Source organism: Kogia breviceps, chromosome 2 (assembly GCF_026419965.1).
Source record: "Kogia breviceps isolate mKogBre1 chromosome 2, mKogBre1 haplotype 1, whole genome shotgun sequence".
NCBI lineage: Eukaryota > Metazoa > Chordata > Mammalia > Artiodactyla > Physeteridae > Kogia > Kogia breviceps.
This window is the reverse complement of record NC_081311.1, coordinates 166,486,294-166,505,336: the sequence shown is the minus strand read 5'-3', so window position 1 is coordinate 166,505,336 and position 19,043 is coordinate 166,486,294. Positions and strand designations below refer to the sequence as shown.

Here is a 19,043-nt window from a genome sequence, read left to right as displayed (position 1 = left end):
ATACATGATTATCTATGTAGAAAATCCTAAGGGATCTATAAAAAACTTACTAGAACTATTTAGTGAGTTTATCAAGGTAGTAGGATACAAGGCCAATGTATGAATCTAACGTATAATTCTAAATTATACAACTAAAAGTGGGAAATAGAAATTTAAAAACAGTATAATTTATAATAGCATCAAACCCATGGAATTCAAAAGTGTATATTTAGAAGTCACTTGAAACTTAACATGACCAAATTCTTAATTCTCACTCACTTCCCCCAGTACTATCTCAGTCCATAGTACCTACATCCTGTTAGCTGTGTAGACCAAAGTCCTAGGATCTATTCTTTACTTTTCTCGTCCTCACCACATATTCAGTCCATTAACAATTCTGGTATACTCTTAAAATATATCTAGAATCCTATTACTTTAACCACCTTTCTTAGAGCAATCCATCACTATCTCCCTTTCATGATCTTCTAATTGGCCTCTGCTTCCATTTGTTGTTGTTTCTGTGGCTGTGACCTCACAGGCAAACATTTATCTGAGCAGGGTGTCCTAGCAGAACAGTCTTGACTCCTGAGTAAAGACCTCCCTGGAACCTCAGTTCTCTCACTTGCCAGGATATGGTAGGGAATAGTGGGAGAGGAGGTAGTAATTTTCATCAGCAGAATTGTTTTAATCTTTGTCTTGGTATTTTTTGCTTAAATAAAGATTGCTTGCGTCTCTGCATTTCTGTGGATAGGGGGTGATTGGGGGTGGTTTACAAGATTCCTGGTTCAAGAGCTCCCTCTGTTGTCAGTGTAGCATAGTGTGGATTTTTTTTTTTTTTAACTGTGTATTTGTGTGTGTGTCTGCGTGTGTGTTCAGGGCATTGATGGGAGGAAGTTGTTCTTTGATTTTTTAAAAAATATTCTCTTATGTTAAAGAATCCTAACTTTCCTCTATTGCTTTTCCCCCCTTCACTGTGCAGTTTTCTTTCTTGTTTTGTTTCTTAACATCTTTATTGGAGTATAATTGCTTTACAATGGTGTGTTAGTTTCTGCTGTATAACAAAAGTGAATCAGCTATACGTGTACATACATCCCCATATCCACTCCTTCTTGCGTCTCCCTCCCACCCTCCCTATCCCACCCCTCTAGGTGGACACAAAGCACCGAGCTGATCTCCCTGTGCTATGTGGCTGCTTCCCACTAGCTATCTATTTTACATTTGGTAGTATATATAAGTCTATGCCACTCTCTCACTTTGTCCCAGCTTACCCTTCCCCCTCCCTATGTCCTCAAGTCCATTCTTTATGTTTCACTGTGCAGTTTGCAGTTTTCTTTTTTAATATGGCAATTCCATATTTAATTTCTCTGAGAAACCACCATACTGTATTCCATAGCATCTGCACCATTTTACTTTCCCACTAGCAATGCAAAAGGGTTCCAGTTTCTCTACATCTTCACCAACGCTTCCTTCCTTCCTTCTTTTTTTCTTTCTTTCTTTCTTTTTCCTGTTTTCTTTTTCTTTCTTTCTTCCTTCCTTCCTTCCTTTCTTTCTCTTTCTTTCTTTCTTTCTTTCTTTCTTTCTTTCTTTCTTTCCTTCTTTCTTTCTTTCTTTCTTTCCTTCCTTCCTTCCTTCCTTCCTTCCTTTCTTCCCTCCCTCCCTTCTTCCCTCTCTCTCTCTCTCTCTTTCTTTCTTTCTTTTTATATTTGCCATTCTAATGGGTATGAGGGAGTAAGTTGTTTTTTACATGGGAGAATCATCTGTATGTTTGCATGCAGGCAGGAAAGATCTGGGAGACCAGGAAGTTGAAGCTAAAGGAAGGAGAGAGGAGAGGTGTTGGAGCAATGCCTGGAGTTGGGAGAGATGCTGAGATCCTGAGCAGAGAGGAGGATGCCCTTAGCCCGCAGCCTGGGTGTTTATCCAGAGTCTCACTGTGCAGTTTTCTAAAGGCACTTCTCCATTCTCATTAAAGCCACTCCTCCTTTGCCTGGAAAAGTTGCCTTCCCAAGACACCACCTCGAGTCCTGTACACACTTTACGTCTCTTCCATCATCTTGCTCTGATCCACAAAGACTCTTTCCTGGCATTTTCCATGTAGGGTGGACTTTCCCTTCCTGTGATTTTAGATCTGTCTATGGCCTTTTCCTGCTTCTCTCTTCCCTGCAGTCTTCCCCAGACTGCCCTTCTCCCCATGGAGACTTGGGCAGCAGGAGCGTGAGGGTAGCTTTCTGGGATGTCGTGTTTACCTTTTTACCTCTGAAAATTTGAAGTTTAGACGCTGTCTTTTATTCATGCCAAGGGCATGATTTTATGTAGTTTTATCTGTTATTACTTTTTTCTTTTTGGAGGAATGTGTTGGGAGATATGAACTGACATAGCAACAATTACCTCGGTTATAGAATTTCTTAGTTCCTCACCTTTCAAAATTTGGGCAACACTGTGAATAAAAAGTTCTTTCCAGGAAGAGTTGTATTCTGCTAGAGGTAGGATTCAATTGACCTCTGAGGGGCTTTGAGAAAAAGAGTCCTATGAAATCAGGACTGATTCAGGATCATTTCAGAATCCATACTGATGGTGATCTGCTAATATCCATTTACCAAAAATTGAGATAAACATTTGGGAAAATATCTATTGAGTATGTTGAGGATTTCCATGCTCATATTTTTTATTTTGGGGGCCTGGTTTAGAATAGAATTCCCTTGTTCCTATAAAGGCAGCAAGAGCTCTTCAGGGAGGAGAGGGTCTGCCAGGGTTTCCTCTTGCTTATTCATGTTGCCGTGTCATGGCTCTGATTCTGGTTTAAGAGTTCACTGGAAATATCTTTATGTACAAAGATTATTATGAGATATTTTACATTTTTTTTGCAAAGTCATCAACATCTGATGTGTATTTTACAATTTTAGCACCTCTTAGTTTGGGCTAGGCATATTCCAAGTGCTTAATAGCCACATGGGTTAAGTTATGGGTGATTTAAGAGAGTAATAAAAAGTTATTATTGTTTAAAATATATAAAACTAAAATATAAGCTCACTTATAAAAACATGTGTAGTAGATTGGTCTGTTCCAATTTGTCATGCTTCCCTTGTATTAGAACTACTCACCAAGGGCTCTTGCCCTGTAATTTTTTAAAAAATAAATTTATTTATTTTATATATTTAGTTTTGGCTGCATTGGGTCTTCGTTGCTGTGCGCAGGCTTTCTCTAGTTGTGGCGAGTGGTGGCTATTCTTTGTTGCAGTGCACTGGCTTCTCATTGTGGTCGCTTCTCTTGTTGTGGAGCATGGGCTCTAGGCCCAAGGGCTTCAATAGTTGTGGCACAAGGGCTCAGTAGTTGTGGCTCGTGGGCTCAGTAGTTGTGGTTTGCAGTCTCTAGAGCACAGGCTCAGTAGTTGTGGTGCACGGGCTTAGTTGCTCCACGGCATGTGGGATCTTCCAGGACCAGAGCTCAAACCGGTGTCCCCTGCATTGGCAGGTAGATTCTTAACCACTGTACCACCAGGGAAGTCCCTTGCCCTGTAATTTTGAAGTCCATCCCACTGAAATGAGATATACTTTAAGCCTCTTCCCTTGATATGGAAAGAACATTTCCTGGGTAGTCACTGATCCAAGGAAGATAAAAGACATGTGGAACAGACCTACACCCAGCCTGCAGCCTAGATCCTGGAATCCAAGGACCAGATCCCAGAGCCTGAAGTCCACCCTAGCCAGGCCAAGTTGCAGTCCACCTACAGATCTGTGAGTGGGAAATAACTGCTTGTTGTTTCAAGCCATTGGATTTTTGGAGTGGTTTGTTACATAGCATTATTGAAGCAGTAGCTGACTAATACATTACCTAAAATAGAAGCAGGAGGGTAAATACTGACCATCTGTCAGGGAAAAGTCCTAAAATGTCCACTAAATGCCAACTTATGCATATCAGATTGGGTATCCCAAGAGTTGGGGCTAATAACTGGAGCATCTAGTCATCAATTTTTCTCAAATATCCACACTTGTAGCAAAAGTCAGGAATTTTTTAAAACTAGCAAATCAAAAGGTAAGATGAGATCATATAACATTCTCTACACATCCCAAACCAATATTCCAATCCCTAAATCAAGGTAATTAGTGTCATTAAAAGTTGGTCCCTGGGCTTCCCTGGTGGCGCAGTGGTTGAGAGTCCGCCTGCCGATGCAGGAGACACGGGTTCGTGCCCTGGTCCGGGAAGATCCCACATGCCGCGGAGCAACTAAGCCCGTGAGCCATGGCCGCTAGGCCTGCGCGTCCGGAGCCTGTGCTCCGCAATGGGAGAGGCCACAGCAGTGAGAGGCCCGCATACCGCAAAAAAAAAAAACAAACAAAAAAAACAAACAAACAAACAAAAAAGTTGGTCCCAAAGAAATCTGTCCAGTGGTTCACAAATATGTACCCGATAGTTCTCTAAGTTTGTTTCTATTTAGCAACAATAATGAGTTTACATTTGTAGATGTCTACACATTATTAAGTACTTCCACTCCCACTCCATTAACTTACTTCTGTTCAACATCCCTCCAAGATAGTCAGAATAGGTTACCCCCTATTTTACAGATGAGAAGACTAAGGTTCAGTAAGGTATGTTGCTTGCTTAAGGTCACATGGTTAATAAATAGTAAAACCAAGTCTAGATCCTATATCTTTCAAACCAGCCTTACTGTGTTTTTATTATCTATTATTATCTGTGTAGACATTTAAAAAATTATAGATTTCCTAAAATGAAGATCACTGTCTTCTCACAACACCTTCCCAAGGGCCTAAGGTTTGTTAGTTAATGTACTTATCATACTGTAGATGCTCAAACAGTAGGAAAAACATTAGTTATGGAATAAAAAGTCTGTGCTGATGCTCCACTAGCCATTTCCAGGTACTCTAATATTAATAGCTCTACGAACCTAATGTGTTTTAGTTTGTTTGTTTTGTTTTTTTGTATCATATGGATTTATAAGTTGGCAAGTATTAATTTGGTTATAGCAGGGCTTTTTCAAAGAGGTTTATCTGCATACATCATAATCGTTGACTCATTAATGCACACGAACTCATGCTACTTTACCATTTCTTTGTAAATGAAGGCTACTTCATTTTTACTTCTTTATGCTTGAAGTTGATGGTATCTTATCTGGTATCTACAATGAGGAAGAGCACCATGCAGCCCCCTTTACCCCGAACACATTGAACTTCTATCAGTGAAAGCATTCGACCTACCATGTTTCCTTTAACAACATAAGGAATCTACAACAAGCAATGGCTTGGTTCTAAAGAAAAACCTTCAGCTACTGAGGATGATTTCATTTAGCCAATAGTTACCATCTTGTTTACAAGGAAAATACAGCCATTTTCTTTACTGTGTATACAAGTTCTGCAGAGCTGTTTGTTTGGTTTTTTAACAAAGACAATACAAAAATAAATTAAGCCTCTATTTGGTTTAGGTAAGCAATCTTTTGAGCCAGCTGTATTACTAACTGATCCATAATTGCTCTGCATTTATGAGGTACATAGTTTATTCTCTCGCTTGCCACACAATAAGCTGTGCAAGTTAAAGAGCTCCAAGTTTCAAGGACTGGAGTTTTTGGGTGCCTGCCAGGACTGATCTGTTTAGCAAACAAGCTGGAGGGTGCTTATTAGTAGGTTGTGGCTTGCAGACCATGAAGCCCCTGGGGCCAGATACACTGATCAAATGGTGGATCTATATACCAGCGAGGCCATTGGATGAAAAGGAGAATGGCACCGCATTACTAAATATGCTTCTCATAGGCCTTAATTACGCCACTGTAAATGAGTTCTTTTGTAACTCTTTCTGTTGGTCCAGAAGACAGGCTATTAAAGATTAACATAGGAACTATTTTTCAAACTAAAATGTAGACAATTCTGATGAGTTACAGCTATATTATTCATAGTATAAGAACAAGCCCTGGTTAGATTGGGAAAGTGAAGAGTCATATTTCTAGTGGAACAAAACACGTCTTATTTTCTCCAGTTGCATTTCTTTTTTAAAAAATTGCTAGTGTTCTCTGCCCCCTGCTTAGATTTTTGTTTCTATTGAGTGACTCAAGGTGGCTTGAGGCTTTAAAATTAATGCCTAGTAGAGTATCATTGAGGCCTTAGAAGAATGAAGTTAGTCTGATTTTTGTTACATCAAACAACATCTAGATAATGTCATCTTTTACCATTCTTGGTCTCACACGTTTTCTTCTGTTGCCTTCACTAGTTTGCCCTAAATTTTCAGGCAATAGCATAGAATGTACCTTTTGAGTGTTGTTATATTTTAATAGAAGCTGTTTCAAGAATACAGATGCATGACTGGAGAAATTTTTGAGTCAGCCCAGTATGTCATTAATAAAACCATTTTTTGTCTCTTGTTCTGCTGTTGATTGGTTAATAATTTGCTCTTATAAAGTTATGAGATAGTTATCCATTAAATATCAATCTCATAAAGTTATGTACGCATGTGGTATAGAAGAGAGACTTGGGACTTCCCTGGTTGTCCAGTGGGTAAGACTCCACGCTCCCAGTGCAGGCGGCCTGGGTTTGATCTCTGGTCTGGGAACTATATCCCGTATGCGTGCTGCAACTAGGAGTTTGCATGCCACAACTAAGAAGCCCACATGCTGCAACTAAAAGATCCCTCATGCTGCAACGAAGATCCCGTGTGTCACAACTAAGAGCCGGCACAGCCAAAATAAATAAATAAATATTTTTTTTCAAAAAAGAGAGAGAAACTTGAAAACACAGTGCTATAATATATGTTAAAATGATAATGAGTGACCCTAAATATAATTTGCATTCAAGGCAGAACCATCTATATTATAATAATGTGACAAAAGAACAGCATAAAACAGTTTTGTAAATGCAAATGATATTTCAAACCCAAATTTGAGAAATTCTGGTAAAGGGACCAAACTAAAAACAAATTTACAGTTTCATGATATTCTTGGACTTACTTTACCATCTGTAATATTGGCATGACTAAAGTAATTTTTAGTTTAGGAGGAAAGTAATTACATAGAAAAATGTCATCCTAAAAAGTGTGGTTATTATGTCAACTGTAATTATTTAATGCTGATAAAATTGGCCATATTTATTTTTTACCAAAACATTTAACCAAAACCAATGCACCATAACAAATACCACACTTTTTTCTTTATATAAACCTCAAAGCCATTTTATTCATAGCAATGAAACTATTCTTTATTTTTTATTTCTTGACATTGTATATGTGGGTCATTTTACTGTTTTAAGAAGTTCATCTGATGGAAATTAGCTACTTTAAAAGGTGCTTAAGCTTGTACAGTGTGGGCATGCAAGTTTCATTGGGTCCAAGATTTCAGCACCTAGAGTAAAGTAGATAAAGTAGGCTGTGAGCTTGAAGCATAACTTCCTAAAATGCACGGGAAGCTGAAATTCCTCTTTTCAATTTCTGTCATTTGTTTCAATCCGACACATATTTTTGGACTCTCTATAATGTTCCTGCTTCAGTGCTTGATTCAGGGGAGACCAAGATCTGGTCCCTGCTTTTGCAGAGACACCGTATTGTGTCTTTGCTCATGCTGGGCCCTCTCACTGGGATCCCCCCTGCCTTTCGGTGACTGGCAAACTCCAATCGACCCTTCAGAGTTCACCTCCTGGGAGGAGGAGCTTTCCCTGCCTCTCCTGCCCCAGTCCTCTGAGGTGATCACCATGCCCTTTGGGCTGCCTTCAAGTGGCTCCATGCTGCATGCCCCTCCCACTATAGTTATAAGTTGATTTTTCTTCCCACAACAAAGAAACCCAAACATCTGTTGAGTATTTGCTAGCTTATGGGCTAATTCTATTATCCAGATTAGAAAAATCACCTCATGGACCAAATGAAGAAAAGTTCTCTCTCTTCTTCTCCTCTCCAACCTTCCACTTCTAAGCCTGAGCTCCTTATGTTCTGCCCCAAAGGTAATTTGCTTCTTGGCCAGTGCTGTGACCAATGAGTAAGATACCTCTCAGCACAGGAGCCCGCCTGGGAGTCGGGTGGGGATTCAGAAATTGTGTGAAGCCATTTCAGAAGTTCGGTCCTTTCAGTGTCTCATACGAGTGTTTCTCTATGTAACAGTATCAAAACACTGAGCTTGTAGGGCTCTCACAGTCCAGCTTAGGATATCAGATCGGGGAGTCCTAACTAAGGCAATACCAATCCCACTAATGTTCTGGGACTGGCTTACCTATGTGCTGGGGTGTTGACCCCTCAGGCTTGAGTAGGACCAGGGCTGGCTGGAGGCTCCAGACCCATCACTTCTGCCCGGGAGCAGGCCTTGTCGACTTCCCTGCGAACCATACACATAGTATCTTTATCTATGCAACACGATGTGAACAGGACTGGGAAGCACTGGTTGGAGCGATGGTTTCTAAATCTGGATCAGGGTCAGCATCACTAGGGGGAACTGTTAAAAAAAAAAAAAAAGGTACCAGATTCCCAGGCTGCCCCTGGGTTCACAGAATCAAATTCTCTGACTCCTGGAGCCAGGAAATAGGCTCTTGAGAAACTTCTCAGGTGACTCTCATTTTGTAGAGATCAAGGTTTGAAAATATCTGGATTATAAGCGTGGGCTTTGGGATGAGCTATGCCTGTTTCAAATCATGGCTCCATCACTAATTATTGCGTAAGTTATATAAACTCTTTGAGCCTCTGTAAAATGTAGATGAAAACACTTAACATCATGCAGAGAAGGAAGTACATAGCACCATGCCTGGTCTGAAGGAACACTAAATAAATCATAGCTATTATTGTTATTATTATTTACACTTACTGGTACTTTAATGACCAGAGTTAATGCACCTCCCATGGCCCCTCCCATTCCTGGGTTTCTTTATCACTTGAGGTTAAGGCTACTGAATGACCTTCCCTGGGCCACATATATTTAGCAGTTTAGGGATCTCTAGAGATGCATTTGCACTTACCACTCCACCTTCCACCTCCAGGGCACAGAGTTCCAAGGTTACAGCACAGACAATGACGACAGAGAAGAGAATCATGCTAATCAGCTTGCTAAGGAGCGGACTCTAGCTTTACCACCTGAGCCAACCTGGCTGTGGCTAATTTTGAAAAGGGAGAAATAGCACTCAGTATATTCCACAGGTAAGGAAAAAGTAAGAACTTTTATTTCCTTTGCTAACGTAGATAAACATTCGTATGCTTTAAGTATAAATTCTTATTTAAACATTTGGCCTTGCGTTAAATTGTGCCTTTGACCAAAACTTCCTGGAGTACTAATAAAACCATGAGCTTCTGCTAGATAAGTAAAATCTTCCTTGGCCAAAATTAAGAACAGTGCCATCTTCTATAAGGTTTTAGAAAAAAAAAATTTCAACTACAGAAAATGATTAAAAGGCAGAACCACTTTTAAAGATAAAAGTTTATAATTAGCATGGAAGTTCTATAATTTAAAATGGAAAGTTTGTGAAGCTATAGGAAAACAGGGTAAACTTCAGCTACAAAATAACAGGTTTCATATGTTAAAAATATCAATCATTTAACCCAAAGTGAACCAATTATAACACATTTCCTCTAATGTATGGGTCTGAAGCTCAGAGGTAAGCCCACTGAGTTATAGGAAATAAGTCATGTCCTTAATACTAATGACCAAACTTTTGACATATATTGCTGTCTAAATGGATAATTCCAGATTTCGGTTCCATTCAAGTCATCGGGTTCAGTATTGTTATTTTAATAGGGTAGGAGCACTTATGTAGTATACTGCATTGAAGTTTGTCATCAATGTAATAACCATGTATCACTTATATAATTGTTATTATCCAGACAAATATGTTGTACATAGTCATCTGGGATCCATTTGGAGTAGCATAACTCCTGTTTCAACTTAGAGTTAGCTTTATTTCCATATTATTTCACGTCTGTATATCAAAAGCATACCTTGCAGCTTGACAGGTAATAAATTGGTATTGTCAAAGAACTGTCAATCATTTCAGAATATATTCTTCTAATCAACTGGCATGAACTTGATACATGATAGATAGCTGATCAATTGTCTGTTTGGATTCTTTCATTTGGAGTGTGTTGACTGCACCTATGGCATGAGGAAACTCGATCTCAAGCTAAAGTAATGGAATTTTTGTACCTAAAATATAAAGAATTTGGGGGGTGGGCAGGGGGTAAGGGAGTGTAGGTGATGAAATACTTCACTGTGCAGTGCCAACTCCTTTTGCCCCCCCAAGAGTTAGTTTAAAATTGGGATCACTGAGTCCCAAAGCCCACTGCACTCCAGGAAATAATTTAAACTATGCAGTGGTGTGAGTATCATTTTATTCATGGCGCATGACAAAGAAAAATAAATTTGACTACCAGGAGTTTCCTTTTGGAAAACCAATTGGTTTTTACCAGCATGACCATATATCTGTTCACACTCCTGATGAATAGTGAAGATAGCCCACCGACTGCCTTTGGGATTTGCAGTAAGTTTGGGATACCTCCCCAGCTATTCTGGCATACTCCACACTAGGTTTCAGTTATTAACTGAAATTTTCCCAGTGGTCCACTAAGTAAAATGTGGAATTTATTCTCCATAACTATTCATGCTCCAAAACTAAGACTTCAGTCAGATCTCTCTCATATATAAAGAGAATAGGAGCCTAGAGCTTTCCATGAACACATCAGGTCAAAGAGAGCCCGTGATTGCTTCGATTGGTTTGGCTGTTCATGTGCTAGCTTTCCTTTCTCTGAACTTCTTCTACACTGTATTTTAATATAAGTTGTTTTGTTGTCACATTTGCATTTGTGTGGTTTTATTCTGCACCCAGTTTATTGAAAGCTCTTGCGTACAGAAATTGGGTCCTGTATTCCTGCAACATTGGATTAGAAATATAGTACTTTAAAAACATTTATTAAGTGAATCATGTGAATTGATTGCAACTTGTCTGGATTACTTAGAGATCTGCTTTAATTTTCCCCCTTACATATGTATGCATAAGCACATTGTATTTATACCGAGCCTCTAACCCCAATCAACCACACAATAAGAATGGAGTTATCTGTAAATTCTGGGAGACTCCTGGCTCAGAAAAACCTGTACAGTTAAATGAACTAGAGTAGAATGGATAGAATACTTTTATCTGAAATAAAGATAAAAAGATCATGCATGTGTGTGTGTGGGGGGTCATATAGGGTTCTTGAGGGAGTACAGTATCTAGATAAAGGCATTTTCCCCATCTGAGCCTCCATTTCCAAACTCCTGTCACCTAAGTCATTTCCTTGCCAAAGATACAAAACTGGTGGTCAATGTTGGGTGAATATTTCCTCTGCTTACAGACCTCTAGGTTGGTGTTTCTCCTTGTATTAGCGTTTTCACTGGAGATTACTGAAGCTGATTACATCATATTCTGGAATGAAAGGTTTTACATTTTTAGGCTACCATTTGACTCCACATTATTTCAATCAAATCAAGATCAGTCTAGAGAAAGGGAAAGTAACATTAGCACGGAGGAAGCACCAACTCTACAGAAGAAATACAAATCAGCGTGCAGTACATTTTAACAAAATGATCATCATAAAAGATTACAGACTCAATGGAAAAAAAGAAAACCACAGAAAACTTTGTACGCGAAGAAACTTAAGTATAACCATCGTTTGCAGTTTAAATCTATTCCTAGGTATGCCACCTGTCTTCTTGACATTTTAAAAAAGTATATACATTTTCTCAAAAGTTGTTCTTTACTGAATTAATAATTTTTACAAAAATATTGTTATGCATCCTCATGCTTGAAAGTGAAATATTCCTTAAAGATTCTAAGTGACTTATACTATAGTATGTATAAAAACTACCCTCCCTGCAACTCCTCCCTCCCCCTGCCAACTAAATTGACACCTAATCTGAAACTCAATAGGAATGTTCCTATTTAACATTGTAAGTAGTTGATCCAGAGGATTTGGAAATTACTGGTATTAACTGAAGAGAGGAAAGTAGGGCTGTGGTCTGCTGAGCATGCCTGAGTTGCTGGCAATCTATGCCTTATCCCAATCAATACCTTCAAATTCTTTCTTTAATGTTGCACAGAGTTCATTCAAAACTGCCATTGATGTAATGCATGGGTGTGTGTATCCCTTATTTGAGGTTACATACTTGAGGTGAGGTAGCGATATAACTGTTTTATTTATTTATTTTTTAAAATTTATTTATTTAATTAATTTATTTTTGGCCGCGTTGGTTCTTCGTCGCTGTGCGCAGGCTTTCTCTAGCTGCAGCGAGCGGGGGCTCATTTTTGTTGCGGTGTGCGGGCTTCTCATTGTGGTGGCTTCTCTTGTTGCGGAACACGGGCTCTAGGTGTGCGGGCTTCAGTAGTTGTGGCTCCCAGGCTCAGTAGTTGTGGCTCGCGGGCTCTAGAATGCAGGCTCAGTAGTTGTGGCACATGGGCTTAGTTGCTCCGTGGCATTTGGGATCTTCCCAGAGCAGGGTTCGAACCCGTGTCCCCTGCATTGGCAGGCGGATTCCACTGCGCCACCAGGGAAGCCCATAACTGCTTTATTAAAAGAATGTGGACCTTTAAGTGCCATAGCTATGGAAAGTGGGGGTAGTTATAACGCTGCTGTCTGTCTTCAGTAAAAATATCTGCATCCTACTCCCACCTCCATCCTCAAGCATTGGGTAATAATACCTACAGCAGAAGAAAGATTTGTCTAATGAGTTATGAAAGTTATTTCTTTTGAGAACTGGGCCCTGCTCACAGTAGAATAATTAAGTAATCACTGCTATCATGTGAATCCAGCCTAAAATTGCAATGTTTGGGTCCATATGGGAACAATTTGGCATGGGAGATAATTACTGAAAGTATAAATGTAGTTTAATTCTTCAGCAAGTGGTAACGACATCAGAGACAATTCCCCATCATCACTCTAATTACCTGATAGGGTTTATTAAGCACCCATAGGCCACTAGCTCTATATTATGGATTGTACCATCAATTGAAGTGGGCAGAGACCTTGCCCTTTGGGCACTTACAAGAGAGAACAGATAGCAGATCGTCAGATGCGCAAACTGAACATTTCTCAATCCTCCTGGTTTTCAAACATCATGACTTTGCTGGTTGAGCAAACTGTTGTAGACAGTTTGAGCTCTAGGACAAAAGATAGAGGATTATGATTTCCACAGGGGTTAGAGGTCTTAATGCCTCAGCCAGGTATTATCCTATGTGTCTGTGAATGCAAAAAATACATTTAGGATCAAAAGGAGATACTGTCAAGAATGTGAATGGATTGCCCCATGCTTCCACCCACCAATCACAGACTCCTGGAAGAAAGCTCAAGACTAGATTTGGCTAGGATCTTTCAGGCCACTTAACCAACTTGCCAGTTACATGGAAGTCTTCATCAGCTGAGATGATCACTGGCAGTGTCAAAAAACAAGCCTATTAAAGCTGTAAGAAATTTAAATTTTAATATACCTCTGAGTGATATACTGGATTGGAATAACTTTCTGGCTATTTGAATAGCTAGAAAGGACTCTAATGTTTATATAGACTGTCTTTCATGTGTAAGCAGGAAGCCAAAGCCCATTTATGGTGTATTACAGCTCATCACAGTCGTCTGTTCTCCTCTGCTCTTTATTTTGGCAATATCATCCAAATACAAATTCTATTTTAATGTATTATTCCTAATTTATATGATGTCATTGTGCTTTTCATGGAATGGCAGTCTATTGCTGTTTTAACTTGGAAGAAATTGAAAGATCTTTTTTCATGGTAAACATTATGATGAATCAGATCTCAGTCTTAAAAGCTCATTTAGTTTTGGATGCAAAACTTCAGACTTAAGTGGAGCTGTACAGTGTGAGGAGAGACGAAAGGGACTTCAGTCTTTGAAAAATTGTGTCCCCTCCTTACAACTGCAGAATGGGGTACCCAAATGATGCCATTCATTGAATAATCCATCTTGAAAAGGAATTCCTGGAAGACAGATTATCTTCTCTATGTTCTGGAAAGAATCCACAAAATGCTTCCTACAGAAGAATTCTCACTGTAACATTTGATGAAGAATAATCCATTTTAGGTGGGTGTTCCCTTAGTGAAAGTTCTGCATAGAACTATGAGAAATCTATTATATGCACCAGGTTTTTTCTTTCACCGAAGAACTTATTCACATTTTTTGCTAATACACATAATATATATGTCCTGATTATCATCATTGAATAACCCCTTCGTGCATATTTTTGTCTAATTGAAAAATTTGTAAATTGATTACAATATTTTAAAAGTTTTGGTGAATTATGACCCTGTCCATATGAACGCTGTGTATGTTGAAAATACAGTATACTTCTATATGGACTCTAAAGCCTGGTAGAAGCATGTAAAGTCTTAGAATGGGACCAGAGTCTTAGGTTCATGTACTCTGATCTCCTTTAAAATTCAGTGTCTTTTTATACTCACAATGTGTAGCACACCTGCATTAGTCAAGGTTCTCCAGAGAAACAGAACCAATAGAATGTGTATCTATATGAAAAGAGATTTATTTTAAATTGGCTCATGTGATTATGGAGGCTGACAGATCCAAAACTGGCAGGGTGGCCCAGCTGGAGACCAAGGAAGAGCTTATGTAGCAGTTCAAGTTTGAAGGCTGTCAACTGACAGAATTCCCTCTTGCTTGGAAGAGCTCCGTCTATTGTTCTAGTCAGGCCTTCTACTGATTAGAAGAAGCCCACCCACATTATGGATGGCAATCTGCTTTACTCAAGAGTCCACCAATTTGAATTTTAATATCATCAAAAACGCCCTCACAGAAATGTTCAGAATAATGTTTGACCATGTATCTGGGCACAGTGTCCCAGCCAAGTTGACATATAAAATTAACCATCATAATGCCCAACAACAGCATTTGAGAGGGTTGTTGCTTTCCCCTTTTTGCCCTCTTTGGGCAACAAAATTTTGCTTGTAATAGGGAAGAAATACACACACACACACACACACACACACACAAACACGCACACGAAGAGTTCAGGTTAGACTTAAAGCAAAGAAAGATTACTAGAGAAAGAGTGAATCTACACTGTGGACTGACAGCCCTACACATTTTACCACATGAGTAAATCTAGTGCCAGTATATATAAACATTTGTATAATTTTTAAAGTGAGAAAAGGGATCTGATTTAAAATTCTGGTTCTTCATCACTAGGAGTCTTGTGATTTTTCCCATGTAAATGGGATCCAGAAACTTCTAGCTTCTCCTCGACTTTTGTTTGTTCCATGAGACTCTTGTCCAAGTTAGAGAACAGACTTCTTTGTTTCAGGACAGTAGCTGTGTCAGCTTCTGAACTTGTTCATATCCCCTTTTCTCTTCTCTCCTGCTTCCCCACAGCATGCAGATATTCAGAGCTTCTCACACTCCAGACCCTGCAAACATTCAGAGAGAGAAAGCTTGACTTTTTTCTCTTTTCCCACAGCATTCCACCTCTCCAATTTTCTAGAGTATGAAACAACCCTTTTAAAAATATTAGTCACACTTTTCCTATATTCTCATCAACCAAGTGATTCTAGAAACTGAGCTAGCAAGCAAGAGTGTTTCTCCCTTTCCTTCCACTTCTCCAGACCTCATATCTCTGTGTAAGCCCAGGGACTTGCCGCACAAAAGCAGAACTCTCCTTAACGATGAAGGAGGGGGAGAGAATGAGTAGGTGAAAGCAAAGTTCTCTTTGGCAGAGGTATTGGGAGTGAAGGGGGCAGTTGTGTAGCAAGGAGGAGAAAACTGGGAAATCACACGGGAATGTATTCAACCCAAGTACGTTTCTAAGTAACCATTTCTTTGCCAATATCATTTAGGTCCTGTACCATCTTCAACAGATGTCATCCACTCTCTGAGGGGATGGGAAGCACGGTAGTGTCTGAGGCAGCACATGCCAATTTTGGACAGCTCTGACTTTTAGGATTTTCTTCCTATCGTGTCAACATCTTCTCCTTGGAAACTTCACCTGCATCTGCCTCCAGGAGCACTGGGTCTTTATTATCCCTCATAGAAGCACATGAATACCACATAGCTCCTAAACCTCATTTTTCCTGGTTAAAGCTCCAGTTCCCTCAATCAATCTTTATATGACATGATTTTTCAGACTCTTCTCTCTCTTAGCTGCCCCTCTGGATGCTTCCTAGATTTTCTTTTTCTTTTTTTTTTTTTTTTTTTTTTTTGCGGTATGCGGGCCTCTCACTGTTGCGGCCTCTCCCGTTGCGGAGCACAGGCTCCGGACGCGCAGCCTCAGCGGCCATGGCTCACGGGCCCAGCCGCTCTGCGGCACGTGGGATCCTCCCGGACCGGGGCACGAACCCGTGTCCCCTGCATCGGCAGGCGGACTCTCAACCACTGCGCCACCAGGGAAGCCCGCTTCCTAGATTTTCAATGTTAAGATGGCTCAGAACTGAACTGAGTATTCCTGCCAGACTGTCTGCCTAGTACCTAGTAAAGTGGAATTACTCCCATTTTGTCCTATGACTCATGCTTATCAGCATGACAGTCATATTTTCATTAGCTTTTTAAACCATCACATTGCATGATTTGCCCATATTGAGATTATAGCAACTCAAATCTCGTGGTCTTTTTCTTTGCAATTATTGCCAAACAAGGACTTCTCCATCCTTACTTTTACATCTTTATTGTTAACTTTCATCTGGCCCACCTATAGTTCTGGCCTTTCAAAATCTAGCTGTCTGAGAATCACATAAAATATCAAGTACCCAGAAATATTAAAGTTCTAATATAAAATAACTGCTGGTGAGTGAAAACAATGAAACCAAATAAACATACATTTAAATAAAGATAACTACTGTTACATTCATACAAAATTGAATGCAAAAATAAAATAATTCTTTTGAAAGGAAATATTACAAATTATTTTAAAGTTACAAAATGAAATGCTAATCATTTAGTAGTAATGATCAAGATATAAATCCCAGATTGTTATCAGTAAAGGCCAGCAGTGTATTGGGGGAAGGGCTAGGGAGAGTAAAACCATGCCAAATTCCTAATATCACATAATGAGAATCAAAGGTTTTGTTTCATTCATGAATTTGATATTTTGTGAAATATAGGTTCACATATGATTTGAAAAACTTAGCAGCAACCACAAGTAAAATAAAAAAAATAGGATGTCCATGTTCTAAATCACTATGGAAGATAAAAGGAATCAAAACACCAATCATAGAGCAAAACCAGGCACACACAAAATAAACAGCAAAACATTACCCCAAAACAAAAGGAATAAACAAAACACTAGAGGAAAGGTCAAATATCAGATACGACAACTGAAGTAAATTTTGTAAATGTTCCAGTGAAAAAGCATACATTCCTTAGGATAAACTTTTAAAAAAGATAACTTTTTTAAAAAGATGAATAAAAGAACAGGTAGACGTAAAACAAAATGACACAAAAGTTTAATAAAAAACATAAAATACCACAACAGAGCAGAAAATGGTTACTGTCTTTGACATATAAAGACCACATAATAATTGTCAAGGAAAGTAATAAATTTCCATTAGAAAAATGTATAAAAGGCAAGAACAGAATTCACCAAAGAAACAGAAATAGTAATATTTATATGGAAGAACATTTAATGTCACTGTAGTCAATGAAATTCAAACCAAACAAAAAGAAAATTTGAGATTTGTTTATTTGCTTGCTTGTTTTTGCCTACCAAATCAACAAAGAATTTGGAAAGGAAAGATCATTTTGAATGAGGGTAAGATGGGCTTTTTCTCAAACCACTGCTGGTGGTAATGCAAATTGGTGCAAGCCTTCTGAGTATAAGTTCAGTATATGTATCAAGAATCTTTAAAACATCTTTTTACACAATAATTCCACTTCTAGAAATGTACTCTAAGGAAATAAAAACGCAGATAAATTTCTTCACAGTAAATTGCAAAAGTTTTTATAAAAAATAATTAAAAATTTCAGAATAATAGAATAATAATTAAATAAATTATAATGTGTGACCAGTTCACTATGTTTGTAGAGTTTTTCATGTGATGGAGTGAAAGATTATAATCAAATTCCAAGTAAGTAAAATGTATGATTTCAATCCTGTAAATTGTGTGTGTGTATTTCCTCAGTTCTAAGGTACATTCTTCATATTTTAGTGCTTCTTATTAGGGTGAATTATAGATTTAATATAATTCCTTTCTCAGCCCCAAAGTTGTTTTTAAATTGATGCATTATCTCACAATGAATTGCATCTTGAAGTCAAAGATATACTGTGTGTCCACATGCTTTAAAAAATTGCTTATAGGGCTTCCCTGGTGGCACAGTGGTTGAGAATCTGCCTGCCAGTGCAGGGGACATGGGTTCGAGCCCTGGTCTGGGAAGATCCCACATGCCGCGGAGCAGCTGGGCCGGTGAGCCACAACTACTGAGCCTGCGCGTCTGGAGCCTATGCTCCGCAACAAGAGAGGCTGCGATAGTGAGAGGCCTGCGCACTGCGATGAAGAGTGACCCCCACCTTGCCACAGTAGAGAAAGCCCTCGCATAGAAACGAAGACCCAACACAGCCATAAATAAATAAATAAATAAATTTTTTAAAAAATTGCTTATATGTTTAGAAAAGAAATTTTTTTAATAGAAAAAAGTCCGCTGTGGCATACCTTTAAAGGTTGCTTCTCACATTGGTATTTAAAGAGACTCTCTTATAGGAGTTCCTCTCTGCCATGTTGATGGTATGTGCCTATTACCTGCTTGTCTCTTTACCTTACTAAAAAGAGAATGAAACCCACTTGGAGTGGATTCTCATTATGAGTAAACACTAGATCCTACTGATCAGATCAGCATTTTGTTTTGTAAGGGCAACAGACTACCCATTTAATAGTCCTTCCTGGAATTTTGCAAGATAACAACAGTATGTCTACTTATTTACTGTTTCTAGAATCTGCTCCCAAACCCCATATTGTCCACCTTCTGAAAATCCAAAGGCTTAGTTATTTCAGTCTCCTGACATACCTCAGGGTCTCCTTGATTCAATGATGACCCCAAGTCACCCCACAATCATGCCTACAATTCCCTTAGAATCCTGGGGTGTAATTAATTCTAATTCCCTTAGAATCCTGGAGATGGAA

General features: G+C 38.9%; 1 protein-coding gene across 4 annotated transcripts in view; it reads left to right on the top strand.

Annotated features, from left to right (window-relative positions):
• The window catches only part of FTCDNL1 (formiminotransferase cyclodeaminase N-terminal like), a 175,501-nt gene that overhangs the window by 125,435 nt on the left and 31,023 nt on the right, over positions 1 to 19,043 (top strand). For 3 of the 4 annotated variants that reach the window (XR_010839165.1, XR_010839164.1, XR_010839166.1), the window contains exon 6: positions 8,931 to 9,087. The exons of the other annotated variant lie outside the window; for it this stretch is intronic. The gene's annotated coding sequence lies outside the window, so the exon portion shown is untranslated. The remainder of the gene's footprint in view (positions 1 to 8,930; positions 9,088 to 19,043) is intronic. 4 annotated transcript variants of the gene reach the window in all.